The sequence below is a fragment of the Micrasema longulum genome, unplaced genomic scaffold (assembly GCF_059751315.1).
Source record: "Micrasema longulum isolate JH-2025_06_02 unplaced genomic scaffold, ASM5975131v1 h1tg000215l, whole genome shotgun sequence".
In the NCBI taxonomy this organism is placed as follows: Eukaryota; Metazoa; Arthropoda; class Insecta; order Trichoptera; family Brachycentridae; genus Micrasema; species Micrasema longulum.
In genome coordinates this window covers 273,901-295,114 of record NW_028277420.1, presented here as the reverse complement: position 1 = coordinate 295,114, position 21,214 = coordinate 273,901, and the positions used below count along the sequence as shown (strand labels likewise).

The 21,214-nt window shown below is 30.9% G+C and overlaps 1 protein-coding gene across 3 annotated transcripts in view; it reads left to right on the top strand.

Annotated features, from left to right (window-relative positions):
• Positions 1-21,214, top strand: part of LOC148283616 (uncharacterized) — a 179,370-nt gene that overhangs the window by 92,961 nt on the left and 65,195 nt on the right. The window lies entirely within an intron of this gene.

Genomic DNA, 21,214 nt, shown 5'->3' with positions numbered 1-21,214 from the left:
GATTGATTGTTCAGTGTAGGTCCCTCTTGCAAACAAAAGAGTTTGCCTCTTTTTTTTGGAGAGGAACAGAGAGCATTAAAAAAAAACAATTGAATATTAAATTTGTAAATGTTACGAAAAAAATAATTTTATTGTATTATATTAAATAAAATAAGTATTCGTGGGTTCAATTAATTTAAAAATTTAAATGTACAATTTAAATTTTGGAGATGGCCAACTTTGCGATTCTCAAGTTGAGGTTGCCATGTTTTCAACAAACCCAATAATGTGAAATTCAGATTCTCACAAAAAAACCCGTATTTTGAACTGACCATGCTAGTATTATTGTAAACAATGGTATTCTGAATAAGTTTCAATTCATATCTTACATTTTTGATATTTTGGCTTTTGCCGGGTTCGAAAGTAAAGTCCTAATATATTACATTTATTTACGTACATTGTGCAAATTGTGGGAACTTGTTATTGGTTTTGAGCTAACGCATTATTTTTAAATGTTAGGTAAACTACGAATATGTAGAACGGTTGGTTTTATGAATAATGCAAAATAAATCATTTGAATGATAAAACAAGACCACTGGTTAAACCGGACGATATTAAAGAGCTCGCCCCTTACCTAATATCCTAATATCCTGATACTTTACAGATCTAGGCATGGAGGGGGAGATTTAGTAAAATGTTAACTGTCGCCTTCCAGACAGTCGCCAGGCTCTTTATAGACTGGGCTCAGAGGGCGAGAACTATTCATGAGGACCCGTCACAATAGCTCTTCACAGGTCGCAGTGACGTCAGGAGCTTTAATAGCACTGACCCCCACCTCTAAGAATAAGAATAATATAAAACAAGAGCGAAACATTATATTTAATAGAAGAAAACCATTGATTAATTTGATCAATAAAGTTATTTCATAATTAAACTAAAGTTTGTCAGTTTATTAAATCGGTTGATGGATGAAATTTCGTCGTGTTTAAGGGAATGATGAATTATTATCGATATTAATGGCGGAGAACGGCCTTACGAAAACTTTCTTAATATAAATGCAAGCTTTTGTTTCGTGTTTCCTATCAATTTGATTAGTTTAGATACAAAATGTTCCCATAACATGTGTTGAGCAAAGATTTATTGGAAAGGTATTGGCTGAACGATTTGGTAGAATGGATTATTGGACGACATTAAACATCATGAAATTCAGAAACATTTTTTCTTTACCTATAAATATTACAATTAACTGTGTCAACATGCGAAAGTTCGTGTGCAGTCGGATGTACAATAATATTCTTAGTTCTGTGTGTGGAATATAACCAAAGTATTGGACGAGTGTTTTTGAGCACCTGATCGAAACATATAAGTGCACTCCTTCCTAAAGTTGTGCGATTTGGAGTACGCAGACGGTGCAGTTCTTCTTGAAAAGTCTGATGGTGATCTTTAGGAAATTGTTGACAAACTGCAGGAAAACTCTGCTCGTACGGGGCTTACTATTAATACCAACTTAAGAAAGAATTTGTGCAATAAATCTTGTCTTCACTCTAATCAGCCTATCTTTAATAATTGGCGGAGGATCGAGAAAGTTGACAGCTTTAAATATTTGGCAGTTCACATAACTGAGTATGGTAGTATACACAAAGAGCTCGCAACCCTTCTTGGAAATGCTGATTATTTAACTCTTGTATAATGCCAGTAGTCCTATATGGGTGCGAATCTTAGCAGCTCACCAATGCTCAAAACACCAAACTTCCGAGTTTTGAGAGTAAGTACTTTTTTTTTTTTTTTTTTTTTATTAACATACACGGCATAATTGCCTTTTACAAATTTATAATATAAACATATAAGGTTTGATATTTTTTAAACTACATATTTGCACTCAAAACTTAGGAACAATAATCAAGCCTAAAAATTATATAACATAATATTTAAGAAAAAAAAAAGTTTAAATAAAACAAAAGTTTGAAATAAAAAGTATACGAGAACTTTAAAAATTAATATAAAAAGTAAATCAAATTTTAAACATAATAAGGTTTATAATAAAAATATATATAAAAACAGAAAATCATATATGAAGTAACTACATTAAATATGATTACTACTCATCTTTGAAAAAGTTTATAAGGTTTGTTCTATAAGAACAATACCCCACATTAAAAATATCCGATATGTGGGAACAACTATTGCCGAGTTCATGAAGTCGGCTCAATACGGCATTACAATCATACACTGTGCGTGAGTTACTACTGCAAAACGGTGGCACCCGCCTAGTTATCCTTCCAGGCACCCTGAAGTTGACGAGTGACAAAAGTTCTGGGCAATCCCATATAGAATGCACAATTTTATACAAATTTAACAGGTCTATAATTTTTCTTCTATCGTTAAGTTTAAGCAAATTTAATGTTTTTAATAAAAAATCGTAATTTAAAAATTCATGACTAATTCCAAGTTTAAAATTTATGTATCTTAAGAATTTTTTTTGGACCCTTTCCAGAGAATTTTGATGACAATTGTAGTAAGGAGTCCAAATTGTCGAGTTGTACTCTAACTGACTTCTCACTAAAGAAGTATACATCAACTTCAAAGTGCCTATGTTTTTGAATTCATTAGTCACACGTAACACGAATCCCAACATTTTCAGAGATTTACTAGTTATGTTGTTAATGTGACTAATGAAGGATAATTTTTGGTCGAAAATGACGCCTAAGTCGCGCACCTCAGAAGTTGAGATTAATTGAGTATTTCCCATCAGATAATCGAATAATATGGGATTTTTTATTCTAAAAAATCTCATTACCTGGCATTTTTTAATATTCAATTGCAGTTTATTAGCAGAGCACCACTGAAACATTTTATCTAAATTACGCTGCAGAATATTACAATCATTTACAGTATTGATTATTTTAAAAATCTTCATGTCATCGGCAAACAGCAATATCTCCACATCATCAAATACATCCATTACATCATTAACAAAGATGATGAAAAGTATTGGGCCCAAATGGGAGCCCTGTGGAACTCCACTAGTAGCACAGAAAGTATGGGACAAAGTGTCACAAATTTTTACCGTTAATGTTCTATCAGTCAAGTAGCTTTGAAACCATTTAATCATAGGACCACTTATTCCTAGTTTAGATAGTTTGGCGATAAGAATTTTTAAACACACTTTGTCAAAGGCCTTACTAAAATCAGTGTAAATAGAGTCTACTTGTTTTCTTAATGTAAATGAATTAGTTATGACATTTTCGTATAATATTAAATTAGTTAGCGTAGATCTAGCAGACATAAATCCATGCTGAGAAGTGGTTATTATATGCTTTAAGTTAGTTGATGCAAGTAATTTATATAAAATATTTTTTTCAAAGAGTTTGGGGATGACAGATAATATACATATTGGGCGATAATTAGTTATGTCACTCCTATCACCACTCTTAAAAATTGGAGTAAGGAAACTGGATTTCCATACAATAGGAAAGTGTCCCTCAGACAAGGATTTATTGAAGATTATATACAAAGGATACACAAGATAATCAACACATTTTTTCAAAAACATAGATGGAATTTTATCAGGGCCACAACTGCATTTAGATTCAAGTTGTATGATGCTGTTTTTAATGTCTTTTAATTGAATATTAAGAATAGATAAATCTAGGTTAGAATTACTATTTAATTCGGGTAAACAAGTATTCTCTGAATTATTGTCATAAACACTTTTAAAAAAATCGCCGAAAAGATTGACTATGTCGTTTAAATTGTTTCCAGATTTTAAGTTATAATGCATAACATTTGGTAAGACGGTATTATCATTTTTAAGGCTTTTGGAATAATTGAATATTTTTTTTACATTGTTATTTACGGAATTTTCAACGCTTCTTATATAACTTTCATGGCAAAAACGAGAGAGCTTATTACACTCTCTTCTCAACCACTGAAAATTTATGTAATCAGACGAATTTCTCGACTTTTTGTAAATTTTGTGTGTAATTTTTTTCTTAAAAATTAGATCTATTAATTCTCTACTAAACCATATAGGAAAATTAGAAGTTCTACTTTTAGATATTGGAACATGTAAATCAATAATATTATTTATTATATTATAAAATGTATCAACAATACTGTCCAAATTACTGTCCTGCAAAAAAAACCAATCAACACTAGAGAGAGATTCGCAAATGATTTCATAGTTCGCTTTGTTAAAATCACGATAAGACATTGTTGAAGTAACATTACGTAGATTTAAATCAGGATACTTGAGTACTTGAGGAGAATATTAGACATATGGTTCATTACTCTTTCAATAACACCCCGATCTTTATAACAGATAGTCGAATTTGCGACTTAGATGTTATTATTGATACGAAACTAATGTTTAATATTCATATTGAATCAGTCCTGAAAAAAACAAATAAAATGGTCGGATTTATTAAGCGGGTATCGAAACCATTTAAACATGCAGAGACATATGAAAAACTCAACAATTTTCTTACTATAATGTAAGTATTAATAGACTAGAAAGGGTCCAAAAAAATTAAGCAGGTTGACTACCGGTTAAACATTAACTTCTCTAACCATGCTGAAAGTATGCAGAACCATGGAATCAACTCTCTTAAAAATCGAAGAATAATGCTAGCCAGTTATTTTTATTCAAATTAATTATTGATTGACTTCCATTCCGTGTGGCATCTAGACCGACAAGACAAAATTTTCCGTTTTACACAGAAAACGCATAAACAAACTATTTGAAACAATTTACAATACCTAGAATATGCGATCAATATAGCAATATATTTACCGAGGCTGTTATTTTTTGTGACAATGAATGTGAATTTAGGTAAAAAATCATAGAAATTTTGTGAGAAGCAGATATTTAACTTCATTATTGTATACATATTTTTTCATTTCGTTTCTTTTACATTTATTATATTTAACATAATTAAAATTATTGTATTATGTGTTCATGAGTGTCTAACACTAATATATAAAGAAATTGATAATATTTGTGTACATACTGTTTGTTTACCCAATAAAACAAATTAATAAGGTGGTTTAATTTCATAACTTACATTGAAGTCCGAAAACGGACGTAGCAGCCTCTTATAACGAGCGTTATGAGGATGCAGTTGTGGATCTAGCTTGGATACGTGCTGCGCATGCCTCAGGAGAACCTAAATCCAAGTTCCCTATTCTTCTCCCTTCGTCCTAAAACGCCGTTGATAACAATCTTTCGGCTTTATTCATCGTAACTTAAGGACGCAGGATTGACGTAAGAGGATGCGAAAGTGCTGGCTGGCGATAGGGTCTCCCGGAGGCGTCTGATGGTGTCCACAAACTCCACTTAGTAGCGGATGTGAAAAAAAGAAAAGAAAGAAGTTTTTGACTCGATGGTTACTCTTAGGTAAAATTACCGAAGTAGGAGAGATCGCGTGGTGTCTGCCCATAAACTGTATTTTTCTGTTGCAATGTAATGTGCCAATCTTGATAGTTTCGCAGGGGATGGAATCTAGCATTATTTGCTTATAAACATTTTGACCCACAAAACAGATTGGTAAATTAATGCGTTTTTATTTTACTCTGTTTCGGGAACAGGGTGAACTGTGCACAAAAATAAACCTTGGAAAATAAATGTGTCGCCAGAGGCGAAACCAGCAATCCGTCATGAAGTCCTGGTGCCGACTTTTATGTATGAAATTTGAAAAATATCCTTCGATGAAAGTACGCTGAATTAGTCGAAATCCGATCTCTCAGGTAAATGTGTGGTAAAGCTATCTACGATAGGTGTACAAAAAAGTCTCAAAGCTTAATACAAGGGATAACTGGATAATGAGCTCCTGAAGAAATAAAAGAAATGGAAAGTCCTGAAATATTTCGAATTGATTTGAGGAAATATGTTATTGGGAAATTGTGATATAAAATTGCTATAATATTCGAATGACTAGAGATATAAGTTCTTAAGATGTTATGAACTAACAAAATAAATCATAACTTTTTTTTTTAATGTTGAGATCCGTGCATTATTTATTTATTTATTTAACTTTTTGTAGATAATGTTATTTGTACATTGGCGGGCTTATTGCTAAATGGCAATTTCTTCCAACCAACCAATAAAATAAAAGTTTTATTTTTATAATTCAAGTTACAGAACATATTCAGTAGAAAAAAAAAATTATTAAAAAGTTAAAAATATATAAAAATAGAAATAAATGTATTTGTTTATAAATTACCTCAAATCAAAACTATTACTCAATGGGAAAAAGGAAAAAGCGGAAAGAGGAAAAAGGAAAGGAAGAGAGATTAAGGAAGAGAAAAGAGATGTTTCTTATCTTTCATTATGTAAGGCATTATCGATAAAATTAAGAAAAGAGTTCTGCGTTGGTTTGGTCACGTGGAGCGAATGGACGGACGCAGAAAACGAGGAAGACCGAGAAAGACAAGGGGTGACAAAATCTAAGAAATACTTGAAGATGGACATGTTAAATGTCGGAATAATCGGCGTGCGTGCATGAGAAGATGTATTTTTTTATTTATTTCTTAAGTTAGCTTATATTAAAACTAATATAAACTATTATGTACATTTACATCATCTATATATATTTACATTTCCTTACAGTAACTTATACATTTATTTTTAAATTCTTTCAGACACTTTTCATTCTTCATACATTCAGGCATCTCATCATACATTTTTAAACCCTTATACATCAAACAATTTTGCGACTCAGCTCTTTTCAATAATGGTAGTCTTATTTTATCCTTTTGTCTAGTAGCATATTCATGACAATTTTTGTTTAAGACAACTTTATCCTTAAAATATTTTGGTAATTTATCGTGAAAAAATTTATGTATAAATATCAACATATTAAATTTAAGTCTCCTTCTTACAGATAACCATTTTAGTTCATCTCTCATTTTTTTTACATTGCTATATTTATTTTTCTTAAGAACTATTCTCATCGCTTTATTTTGTAAAATTTCTGTATGAACGTAGAAGAGACGAGGTTTATATGCAAAGCTAGAGTGATATGTCGTTCTATCCTCTCTGTCTATCCCTAAGAGGAAACGGGGAGATGGTTTGTTTTTTGTTTGATGATTTTACTTTTAAGTCTCTCGTTAGGCACAATACCAAATACAACGACTTATTAATATCAGTGAATTAACTATAGCTTTATAAACGTCTCCATAATGAATATGCTATTCATTGTGAGCTTTCATGTTGCGTAATCTATATGCGAATATGTGTCGTATTTTGTTTGTAAGGCTAAAAGTCAAACACTAAGGAATAATTTAAACGCGTCGGCGTCAGCGTGGCTAAAACGTCGCCGTCGGCGTCGGTTTCAAATTATATTGGATTTGTAATGATCTATGTCCGTTAATCCCAGCTCCAGGTGTAATAAACAATTTATATGTTTGATACTTTACAAGAATACATTTTATAATTTACTCAACAATGTATTCCTCACTAGGAAAACTCGTACCAAGGAAAACTTTTTACAAAATTTTAGTTTAGTATGTTTTTTTTTTCACAAAAAATACTTTTCAAATAGACTTTTTACGTAAATGTACAATACATAATTGATTTTAAATTAAAATAAATTACAAATTTCAACTTAGTGTAGGTGGTTTGTATTGTACGGTGACCATAGTTTCTAGGTTAATTGCATTTTCATCTACTTTTTAAAATTTTATTTACGCTTGTATTTGGAGTACTTCAATGACTAAAATATAATTTTATTAACAGAAGCTTTTTTACAATAGTAAAATATACGCATAAATTATATAAAAATAAAAAAAAATATTTATTAACTCCCATTGGATTTTCACATGAATAATTAATACACAAACATCATCATCATCATTCCCTTTCCGCACCTAATGGTGCAAAGGGAATTGAATTGATACATTAATCGCAGCGTACCTTGATCATTTTTGTGACATGAAGGTAAGAGGATCAGTCTTACGCTCCAGGTACCAGTCCACGGACTATTAAATATTCTAGTGTGAAAACATCCTCTTTTAATAAATATTTCATATCAACCATGTCAGGAATCAAACTCGAGAACTCTTGCATGGCAGGTTAACGCGCTGACCATTACACCACGGGGCCGACAAGAACACACAAACGACACATATAAAAACACAAAACTCTATGCAAAAATAAAACTCAAAAGTATCTATAACATTATTAATTAAGTCTGTTTCTACGTGGTTGAATCTACTTCCTGTCTACAAAGATTTGCAAATACTCAAAATTCGAAAAGTTGGCATGAAAAAAATATTTATTTAAATGTGTTTTGCGGAAGCGCAAGACTGATCATCTTGTCTTCGCATGTCAAATACAAATATTAAGATTCACTTAGGTTAATTACCAATACAGTGCCCTATGCACCATTATTTTGTGAAAGGGAATATTGGTGATATTAAAATAAAAAGTTTTTTTTAAATTTCAAGGTTGGCTTTCTTTTTCAAATTTTTCATATGGGAGTTGCATTTATTATTTACCTCGCTTAATGTACGAGGTTTATATTAAAAAGGATTTTTATGCTTTTAATAAATTTCTATTATAAGTGTTGGGATCAGGAGGTATTTATATTTATTTATTTGTTACGGACTTATTCCGACCATTTAACAATGGCAAAACACAGGAACATCGAAATAAAATACAACTGAAGAAAATTAAATACAGGACAAAAATGAATTAATAATTACTACCTCAAGACAAGATATTGTTTATCTTAGTGATTGTTTAAATTTAGAAAAACTTCCACCAAAAAAGTCCAGATCTTGTCTCGAGTTTACAATGTGACATAATCGGAACATTGATGCATGCAAGCCATAGTTTGCGCAGGGCTGATCAAGGAACAGCACATTATTATTTCACAGCTGGTGGATTGGAATTTTGAATGCCACTTGTTCCAGTAACGACGGTCCATCAATTAAGCCATTAATTAAGCTCTTATATTCTATAGTGGGCCAATCAAGAACTTCTATAGCATTTGCTCTGGTGAAGAAAAACTCGCTTAAAACTCCTCAAGAGAAACCGGCCTATCGACAGTAATTGACAGGCCTTCCATTCCACTAGAAGAGTGTTCGGCGTTTTGGATCCTGAGGTGGACTTAGAGCACTGTAATTCCAATGTGAAGCGTAGGCTTTCAATTTGGTTTGAGTATTTTAGTGAGTCTAGTTAGCTCGTATTGCGGAGTAAGGAATGTCTGATCGGCCGAACACGTTCAGAATAAGACAGTTAATGGTAATTCCGCGGGGCGGCATTGCGATGGCATCAATCATTCACAAATGACATTTGGAGATAGAGGCTTTGAAGGAAAGGGAGTAAGGGCATGCGAATAAAGGATGTACAAGGCCACGGAGAGGAAAATACAAGGATGTTCTAAATTAACGTCCGTGAAAATATGTGTGCAGAAAATATCTACTGAAGTGGTGTATGTAAGGTTGAATGTGCGATGTTCTTTTCGCTGGTTGCGTTTGTGAGTGCTACTTGAAAACATCAAGCTGTTTAATATATAAATGTTATTAAATATTTGTATGTAACCACTTACCGACTTTTCTATGTCTACCGGTTTCGAGACGTACCCGTCTCTTCGTCAGGACACCAATTAAAACAACATGCAAACCAACATGCAAAACCCACCTTTACCATAGTTGTTGCACAAAAATATAAAACCTACACGACATGCATTTTAATAATAAGTGCATGTTTGTCCGAATCAGTGCATGTGCTTATTAAAATGCATGTCGTGTTGGTTTTATATTTTTGTGCAACAACTATGATGAAGGTGTATAGTGGGTTTTGCATGTTGGTTTGAAAAAAAAAATATCGTCTCTTTTTACAATTTTAGTTTCTATGTATTCTAATTTCCTGTATGCAATATATGTAGAAACTGTGCGAAGGAAGGAACAAATAAAATAAAATAAAATAAAATAAAATAAAATAAAATAAAATAAAATAAAATAAAATAAAATAAAATAAAATAAAATAAAATAAAATAAAATAAAATAAAATAAAATAAAATAAAATAAAATAAAATAAAATAAAATAAAATAAAATAAAATAAAATAAAATAAAATAAAATAAAATAAAATAAAATAAAATAAAATAAAATAAAATAAAATAAAATAAAATAAAATAAAATAAAATAAAATAAAATAAAATAAAATAAAATAAAATAAAATAAAATAAAATAAAATAAAATAAAATAAAATAAAACAAAATTTAATTAAATTAAACAAAAAAATATATGAAAAGAGTAAATAAAAAAAAAAAAAAAAAAACTAAGTTTAATCAAAATGAGGTATTTTAGTTATTTTCCTACAGACCTCGGGTATCGACGTGTTTAACTACTAGTAATTTATACCGTGTCGCAGTCGGTTTCCAGCACTCCATACTACAAAAACAAATCAAAATGTGCCTACTGCCGACTACGATACGGTACAACTTACTAGTAGTTAAACACATACTATTTTCTATAGATACACAGCTTACCCTGAAGATGGTCCCTGTAATGGTAGTCGAAACGTTAGAACAAATCAGACACACACGGTATCACCCAAAATACAAACATTTTGAAATAAATAACATCTTATATGAGTTTAAAAAAAACTGTGGTATATCAAAAGTAATAAGTAATGTTACGAGGAACGATTAATATATTTCACTATTAAAGGTTAGAGGTTAGGAGGCAAATTGCTGACTTAATGTCGCTGTATAACATAATTCATTCTAATCTTGATTCATCATTTTGCACAGAAAAAGTAAATTTAAATGTTCCCACCACGCAATTATGGAAACACAATACGTTTTCCCTACCAGTATTTTAATATCTTATATTGCGCACTGTAACTCCTTATCTCGAATCACGAGGTGGTATAATGGCTTAGAACAGAGTTTTGATATTTATGTATTTAGTTATGGTCCACACAAATATAAAAATGTATTGACTAAAAAAATAAAATCATATCTCTAATATGTTTCTTGCATTTATTTTGAAGTGTCCAATAGGGGAAGGAGTCCTCCCTCGGTCCTATTGGAAGTTTTTCCTTCACCATTTTTAATGCGTATTTTTAAAATTATTTTTTACAACTTCCTGTCATAGTTCAACTCTTTTACTAGTTGTAAGATTTCACTTTGGCATAAAAATGTAATTCATTTGTGAGCTACATTCGTTTTTTAAAAAAGTGCATTTGGGACAAAGGCACAAGACTCGTAATGTACCTTGGTCCCAGGGGTGTTGTACCCTGTACCTTTAAATACTATTTTAAGGAAATCAATGGTTTTGAACACGAATTAGCGTTTATTTTTCTGATTTACTAAATACAAAATAAATATAAGTACGTGAAAGGATGAATAACTTTAAATAATACTTTATTCAATATTGTAACAAGATAAATTAAACTGAAAGTAACAGATTAAGATTGACATGTAGATCCTGAACTGTAAATAAAAAAAAACATCCCATTAAGTTGAATCCCAAGAAGTTATCCTCATCGATAATAAAAGAGCTACTACTACCATCACGCCATTTCCCCGTGGGGGTAGGCAGAGAGAATGGACCGCCACACACGTCTATCCTGGTATACATTCCTAGCCTCTTCCATATTCATACATCTTGACATACATGCCCTTCGGTTCTGTCTGCTTTTGACATGACCAGACTTAAGATTTTGGTTTATCCGATCATGCCACGTCTTCCTTGGTCGTCCTCGTCTCACGTTACCTTTCATTTTCACCTTATATAATTGTTTAACCATTCGTTTTACGTGACCAAACCATCTCAGAGACCCTTTCTTAATCTTATCAATTATACTTGACTCAGATTTACGCTCTCGCCTGATTTCATCATTCGTAACCCTGTCATACATTGATTTCTCAAACATTCGTCTAAAGAAATCGCACTCGGCTTTCATCCTTGCTCTGCCAGTTCCATGTTTCATTTCCATGCATAAGTGTTGGGACTAAAACTCCGTTGTGCACTGCCAGTTTAGCTTCGATTGACATATTTTTATTAGCAATTACTGTGCTTAGTAGTGCTCCGTTCATTTCGTTGCCCGCATTCACTGTCCTTTCAACATCAATTTTTACTCCTCCATCTCTCAAAAACATGCTTCTCAGATAATAAAAAAACACAGGGTAATGTATCTTGGACCGGTCCAAGGTACATACTATTTAAAAAGACCAAGGTACAACACCCCCACTACATGTGAAAAATAACCAAATAGCTTTATTTAGGTTCGGTTTTTACAAAAAAATCATGTGATAGTAAGCTAAGATTACTAGTCAATCATCAAAAAAATCCGATTGCGGAATAATAATATACAGACAAAAAAACTGTTTTTTTTTGGTGAAAACCGTTTTTTTCTCTTCACTTAAATGCTTTGAAATTAGCAACCGTCAAATGACGTTTAAAATCCGATCTAGTGGACTACAAACAATCATCAATACATTTTTAAAAAGCTACTAGATTGCACACAATGGCAATAGGACCCAGGTTCAACTGGGTCCAAGGTACGAAACCTCCCCCTACCCTTATTTTATTTATTTTTGTGCACGCTGTGCTATGTTGGAATAATTCAATGATATTTTTGCAAAAAAGAAAATCTAACACAACACCACTAAATTCCGTACTAATAAATAATACAATTTTCTGAACAGGACAACATGTAACAAGAATATGTATAACACGTGACTATATTTGTGCTGGTGTTTCCATTTTTGTGAATATGGAGTGTGGCTTATAGAGTGATGTGCGTAAAATGTGGTGTTTATGTTATATAGCAGATTTAGTATTTTTTGTCTTTGTTTTTTATCTTATTAATTTTATTTCTGTTTATTGTATACATATTTATTAGAGCTATGTACATATTGTCTTTTTGTACCATGCAATGCTTGAATTTTTATTTTGTTTCTGCCATGTCAGCATACGTTAATCTTGGCCATGTCAGCATACGTTAATCTTGGCCCACGCTCAGACGCTGAAGTCTCTATGTTAATATATGTGCGGAAAAATAAACAAATAAAAAGAATTAAAAAAAGCCTCATCGGCGTTTATTTTAATAAATACATGTAACTTGTTGTTAATTAATCTTTTAAATTAAATTTTTACGTCATCTTTTAAATTATATTGTTACTATTAATTTTGTATATGTTACAATTATTACTATAATTATTGTTTTACGTAAAAAACTTATAATCATGAGACTGTTTATAAATTATAAATTATTAACATTGATATTGAATTTTTTAAATTGTGTAAATTAAATATAATTAAAAAGATGTTTTTACAATTGAATATTTCATGGTCCCTAGACTGGTACTTGAAGCGTAAGACTGATCACCTTACCTTCTTTTTTTTAAGACAAAGATAAACTGTGATTGAGGTGCTCTATGCACCATTATGTGCGAAAAGTAAATGATGATAAATTATATCTTTTATATATTAAATTGCATCAATTATAAATATTACAGTTTAAATTTTGGTATATTTAACATTTTTGATTTTTGTTTCGTCATTAATGATATTCACATATAACTAGTAAGAAATTTTTAGTGTTATTTTTTATTTTATAAAGTGTATATTCATAGGTATACGCATTTTTTATTTTATGAAGTATAAAATTGGAAAATGTATTCGAATGGAATGGAAAAAATAAATAAATATCTAACTTCTATTTTTTACGGTTTCGGCTATTTAGGTGGCCGGGGGTGTATATTGTGATATATTTTACAGTTTGTAAACTGGAAATAAATAAATAAATAATTTACTCGGAAAGTCTTAAAAGTGAACTATTTTATCAGGAAAAAAATCAGTTCAGTTAAGTGCCAAAATACGACGTTTATTGGCAAAAAAAGTACATACTTGAAATATAAAATAAAACAAAATAAGTGTTTGACATGTAAAAATTGCAAGAAAATATTCCTAGCAGCTTCAGTGTATGCGAAAATATCGGTTCTAAAACTACTTATATGATATGTACACTAATAATATTATACAATAAAAAATATTATAATTTATTGTAATAAAATGAAGAAATTACAAAAAATAATACTTGAAATATTTGCTTTCTTATGATTTACCCAAATATTTAATTTTGACGGCCATTTTCAACGAGTTGTAAATAACGCACTATTAGAAAATGCGAATCTAGTTGGGGTAGAGTGGGATTCGAACCATGGACCTTTGGTCCGAGAGTCCGAGATACTAGCCACAGGACCACAACCTGATTAATAAAATATAAAAATTAATAAATAAAATAAACTTAAAATTAATAGATAATATAAAAAAATAAATTCGCAACTAACAGTCCAAATTTTAAAAACTAAAACCAAGTAATGATAATTGCAGATTACAAAAATAGAAAGAAAATTTAAAAGAATATTTTTTTTGAATCAAAAAGAAGAGAAAGTTTTTTGTTTGTATTTACATTAATACGTATTTTTAAAATTTTGTACTGTTTTTTTTAAATTATATTTTAATATATGATGGGTTATTCTGAACACAATTTTCTATATTTTTCACCATCATATCAGGTCAAATATTAATTCTGTCAATTTTTTTCTCCCAAACTCTGATGAAACATTTGCTGTAAAAAGCTTTTAAACAGCGCTGCTCTAAGAGACAAACGCACTAACTATTGAACCACGAGGCGCGTACTTTTATATGTAGGTACACCGATTTAGTTTTATGTATTTTTTACATTTCAAAAGCTTCAATCAGTCTGGACTTTTCTTTGGCACGAGTTCAACGTCCAATATAAAAATATGAAAAGTTTTTTTCTTTGCCGATACTCATTTTTATTTCGACATTAAATATATTATAATTTAAGTTATCAACTAAATAATGTGAACTGTCACGCCACGCTTTGTCGGTTAGTCAGTGTTCATGAACCCGAACTAATCTGTCATAAAATGAATGTCGTCCTTTTCAATTTTATGACAGAGCTTTTATCACACGAAAGTAATATCAGATTTTACGATTAATTAAAATCAAACTCGCGAATCGTTTTTTGACGTATTATCAAAGGCAGACAACACGAATATTACGGGTATAGTTTAGGATTTGAATGTTATAATAATAATCAAATTAATATTTGAAGCATTAACTTTATGGTCAAACAATTTTTGAGTATAACCAATAACTGACTTGTTTATGTCTGCCGGTTTCGAGACGTATCTGTTTCTTCGTCAGAACAAAAATTATAGTAAAATGCAAATCCTACTACACACCTTAACCACAGTAGTTGAACAAATATGTATTTAAAACCAACGTTCTGATAAGGACACATGCTATCACGAATTATTATTACAAGCTAACACCAATGCTCACTGTTTATAAGTTTATTGCAATGGGTACACGGACCCAGGCACTGCATTAGTGAACCGATAATGAAGTTAAGTGCTACGGAAAAACGGATATCAAAAATCTTTTTTTACACGCGGTAAAAATTGGAATATTAAATTGCACGGCGAAGTTAATCTAAAAGGTATAAAAAATAAATACTTTAAATGACGTCACAAGTTCTTTTTTGACGTCACAAGTTCTTTTTTGTGATGTATTTCCGGTTTTCTGGAAGCCAACCCACCGAAGAGAACTAGTGACGTCACGCAAAGAGTAATAAAAAAAAAAGAAAAAAAAATCGTAGCGTTGACAATACGACACACGAAAATAAAATAAATAAACAAAAATACTTAGTTTATTAACAAATATAAATACATACAAAAAAAAAACAATAAACTTCCTCATTACAGCGTATTTCGATCATTTTTGTTACATAGAAGGTAAGGTAATTGATCTTACGCTTCAGGTCCTGTCCATGAATAATGAAATATTGTATTGTATAACCGCGTTTAAAACCGATATTTTACTTTCACTCTCCCAGGAATTAAACCCGGGACCTTAAACATGGAAAGCAAACGCGCCAGCTACTAAATTACAAGACGAACTTATCTTTACACTACCAAATAGAACTCTAAACTAAATTTGAGTCTGAATTAAAACTAACTTCGCTTTTCCGTTTATTTAAGTGCCCTGACATTCCTCCATTACGTATTATTTAAAATTTGAATAAAATGGCTGACAGCTGCCATTTTATGAATAATTTATGAACGGTTCGGACCAAAGTGGATTTAACTTTTCCAAAAGGTATTTGTAAAGGGAACATAGACAACTTACTTGAGTTTGTTTTTACAAGCGCCATTTTGAGCGTTATAATCTACCGACGTCAAATCTGTTATGTGAATATTTTCAAAAGTAAACAAACCAAAAATTGACAATGTTTTGAGTACGCTTAGATGTTTGTAGACGGGCCGGATCAGGATCAGGATCCCTAGGGAGTTATCAAGATCTAAATTTGTTGCAATGACCACTAAAACCAGCCTATGACAGGTCACAAGCTCCGTAAATGCTAGACATCCATGATACCTTCTCAAAAATGATTTCCCTATCTGTGGTAACAAATCGTCTGCCTCGTAATGTAATGGTCAGCGCGTTTGCCTACCATGCAAGAGGTCTCCGGTTCCGGTATTTGGATTGATATGAAATATTTATTTAAAAGAGTGTTTTCACACTAGAATATTTTATAGTCCCTGTACTGGTACCTGAAGCGTAAGACTGATTATCTAACTTTTAAGTTACAAAAATGGTTAAGATTTATTTTCCCTAATCATTTTTCTTTGTATCAAAAAATGTAACATAATCGATAAAATCACGAAAGGAATTTTACGTTGATTTGGATATGAAGAATTAATAATCTGTGAAAGAACGGCTCAAAATATTTCAGATGCGAATGTTTATTTTATTTTATTTATTTATTTATTTATGAAATCATACAGTCTTTATATAAAAAACAAGGTACAAAAGAACAATTTTAAAAAGTAAGACCAATTACAGATTTCACACTAATGAATGCAGGGGGAGAGGGGAAAAATAATTTAATTCTAAAAAAGTAAAAGTAAAAATATTCCATAAAAAGTTCATATAAAGGAGAAGACATTGTAAAGCTACTCTACTTTCCTCCCTCTCTCTCTGCTTCCATGAACATTTCAATTTAACTGTAAAAAAAAATCACAAGTAACAATAAATTATTCGATGCAGGTAGTAGATGTAGGTAAGTATAAATTAAGAGTTGAAATCAAATTATTAATATTAAAAGTAAAAGTTAAAATTAAAATGAAAAGTTTAAATTAAAATTAAGTTGAAAGTTTAAATTGAAAGTTAAAATTAAGAATTAAAATTAAAAAGTTAAAATTGAAAGACAAAATTAAGAATCAAATTAAAAGTTAAAAGTCAAGCAGGAGATAAATTTAAAATGTCTTTAACCGATCTGATAAAAATATGGTATTTACAATGTAGTATGTCGATGTCACTAAAACTGTCATTATAGGTAATCTGTATTCTTCGTAGAGTGCTATTTCTTAAATAATTAGTCATTGACTTAGGAATGTCGAAGAGTACAGATTGACGAGTTCTACGGACAGGGACTCGATATGAAATGCCTCTAACAATTTCTGGGCTATCAACTACGTTATTAACAATTTTGTATAGAAAGCTCATATCCAACATGGTACGCCGAGTTGCGAGATTTTGAACCTTGTGAAAATTAGCTGACTCAGTCCTACTTGAGAATGAAACATTATTTCTGAAATCTAATTGTCTAAGAAAATAATTTTGAATATGTTCAATACGATTTTTGTACGTATTATATTGGGGATTCCAATTCCAAATTTAGAATACAAACAGATGTATAGGTTAAATGAAGATAAATATAAACTATAAAATGTATACACAGTAGGGCCTGCCATCCAATAATATTTATTCACTAAATTATACTACAATAAAGCGACGACAGTTTAAACTATATAAAGAACTAGCGGACCCGACAGACGTTGTCCTGCCCGAACGTTGGCTTGCCTGCTATTAACATGGAAAAATAATTTTCATTGATAAGTAGGTACCTAGGAACTTGTTCATGATTAAATTCCATAACTAAAAAAGGTTAGTTATCAAATATTGAATTTAAGTAGGGACCTAGGTACTTGTTTATAATTGAATTCCAAAACATAAAATAAATATTTTTTCAAATATGGCATTCTTTTTGCAAACGTCAAACTCCAGTCTTTTCACCAACAGAGAGGTGTACTTACGTAGGGATACGATTTTTATAAATGTACTGAATTTAATATTAATTTAACATTACCAAAAATCCAGTAAAAAGAAATAAATAGGTAGAAATTATGAGGAAATTAAGGAAAGAATCTGATTGAGATCCACAAAAAACAAATGCTGTTTGTAGACATTGAAAAACAAACTTTTTTATACACAAAAAACAACATCTTTCTATTTATTTGTAAATGCATTCTCCTCAAATACAACACTGGTAGATTGATAAACAAAGCATTTATGATCCTTACTTCTTTTTTACATATTATATTTAAGATTTTAATATCTACGAACACGCACAGCGAAAAGATCAATATTTCTCCGAAAACCGCACGTAAATCGGTTAAGCCGTTTAGGAGGAGTTCAGTGACATCACACGAACAGAGGAATTATATAAATAAAGATAAATATACTATATATAAAAATAACAGAAATATGGACAAAACAAGGAGATAGTGGGATGGAAAAGAAGGATATTGATAAGGAGTGGTGAAGGATGATTGAAGGAAAGTAGAAGTGGAAAATTGCATTTGATTAAATGATTAAGAGCAAGAAAAGAGACAAAGCGTCTATTCTCTTTTATTCTGAATCAATCCTATTAGTTCTTTGCAGTACGTATTAAATGGAGTGTTGAATATATCAAGACTATTAAAATTCTTTTTAAATGTTTCACATACACAGGGGATGGTAGAATGTTTCCGAGGGTTAGTTTCCGATGGTTAGTTTTAATATAACGTGTTGTTGTACGAATGTTGATGATTGCAAAAATCAAGAAAGATCGAAAAAGACAGGGCATGACCAAATCCAACAAATACTTGAAAATAGACACATCTAAAGTCGGAATAATCGGCGCGCGACTATAAGAAGATGTATGAATGTATTGGAATAAATAAGGCGTTCAATCCTCTCTGCCTGCCTCTACAGAGAAACATTATTAAAAAATATCACTGAAAACAAAGGTTTTTATTACATTAGTTAATGAATGGTGATTCAGTTAATAATAATAAAAAAAAAAAATTCAAAAGTTTAATTCACTTATTTATTAAATGTGGAATTACAGCTCTACGGGAAATTGGATACGAAAAATGTTTTCTTGCGGGCGGTAAATTATCAAATTGTACGGTAAAAATTTTTAAAAATGTACGAAAAAAAATATAATTGATATTTTAATAAAAACGCACTACTTTGCATGACGTCACTGTTTCATATGAACCATCCAATGATATAAGAGCTTTGAAGGATATCCGGTTTGGTCACCGTAAACGAACCAATCGGAAGAACTGTCATAGAACTGAAGAAAGAAGAAAGAACTGTCATACCTTTGATGTCACACGCGGAGTTTTAGTTTCAGAAATACAAAACTTAAAAAAATCATAGCGCTGATAATACGATACATAAAAATAATAAATAAAAAAAAATGGCTTAGTTTGATATTGTATTAACAAATAAAAAATTAAAATAGACACTGAACTTCCTCATTACTGCCCCTGAATTATCGCTAAAGCAAATAAGGGTAGGTTTTGAAATTGAAGATGGTTAATTACGGGTTGGGGTTGGAATGAAATGGATATAGGGGGTGGGAGACCATGGAGCTCCTTTACTATCTTATTTACGGGTACAACCTCCGGTGGGAAGGCTCCGTGTGCCTTGTAAATATTACAAAACCTTGGGAAATTCTTTATGAATTTCTCTTAAACGCAGGTAGGATAAAAATCATTCGTTTTTTGCTTAATTTGCCCTAGCAAAAACGTTATATTTCTATTCATAGTCAGAAAGGAAGGGTCTAAAACTGGTCATATGTTAAAGTTCTTATAGCGTACGTTGAAGAACTGTTACATATATTGTAACGGTGAGAACACAAAAATTTTAATGTGATTTTTCTCAAGCCTGGGTGCTCTGTGATGTAATTCACCACTGTAGTTAGGCCTCCTGGCCTGTTGTGGTGCAAAAAAAATGTAAAAATGTAAAATTAATAAAAATGTAAGTTATATGATTGACATAACAATGAATCATTATTTTTATGCCTTTTATTGAATTCAGTATTTTATAAAACACTTATTTTAATGAACTCGTAAGGTTTACAATAGAAACGCCTAATTTTAGGTGTTTTGAAGTGACTTTTAACCTACAGTCGAACTTGGTTATAACGATCACGGAAATAGCGAGATCTCGGATATAACGAGGAAACATTAGTTGACATTTTAGTTTGTGGTTTTCTCCATACATTTATTCGCTTTTACAACGAGCTTCTTCTCGTTCTTCTCTTCTTTGTTCAGTATGACAAAAATATTGTCAAAAGTTGAGAAAAAAACTCTTCAATTGTTAAAAAACATAATTTTCAAAATAAAAAATTAAAGTATTACAACAGAGATGAAGAACATTTAAGAGAAGGTAATATAGAAGTCAAGGCATCTACAGGGCTTATGACCTGTCATTGGCTGGTTTAAGTGGCCACTTTACACACTGTGTAACATTCACCATTCTGCCCATATTTGAACATCTATATTCCTTCAACTCTTTCATCTGTTGATGTTTGTGAAGTTAAAGAGCTGAAACCTTTATTTATGCGGGTGAGATTCATCTAATTGAATTATTTCACCTCCATTCTAGGCAACGCCTGAAAATTTAAAATATTTTAAATTTCTATAGTTCTTCATGGACCAGGTGGATTTATCAACAATATTTTGAGTTTGTCCCAATTTTTATTACAGCATATTACAACAGGGATGAAGAACATTTTAGAGAAGGTAATATAGAAGTCTCGGCATCTACAGGGCTTATGACCTGTCATTGGCTGGTTTAAGTGGCCAATTTACACACTGTGTAATATTCACCATTCTGCTTATGTTTAAATAATTTCTCAGACGTCAGGTCGGTAAATTATTATTATTATTATTATGGATAACTTGTATAGCGCCATTTTCTTAATAAAATACCTCCAGGGCGCTTTACCAAGTGATTATATAAATAAATAAATTCATTTTTTTATTTTTTTATTTGTAATTTAAGAAAAACAATGTACTTTGTCCTCAAATGCTAAGGATTTATTCAAATGATTGAGAGAACAAGTC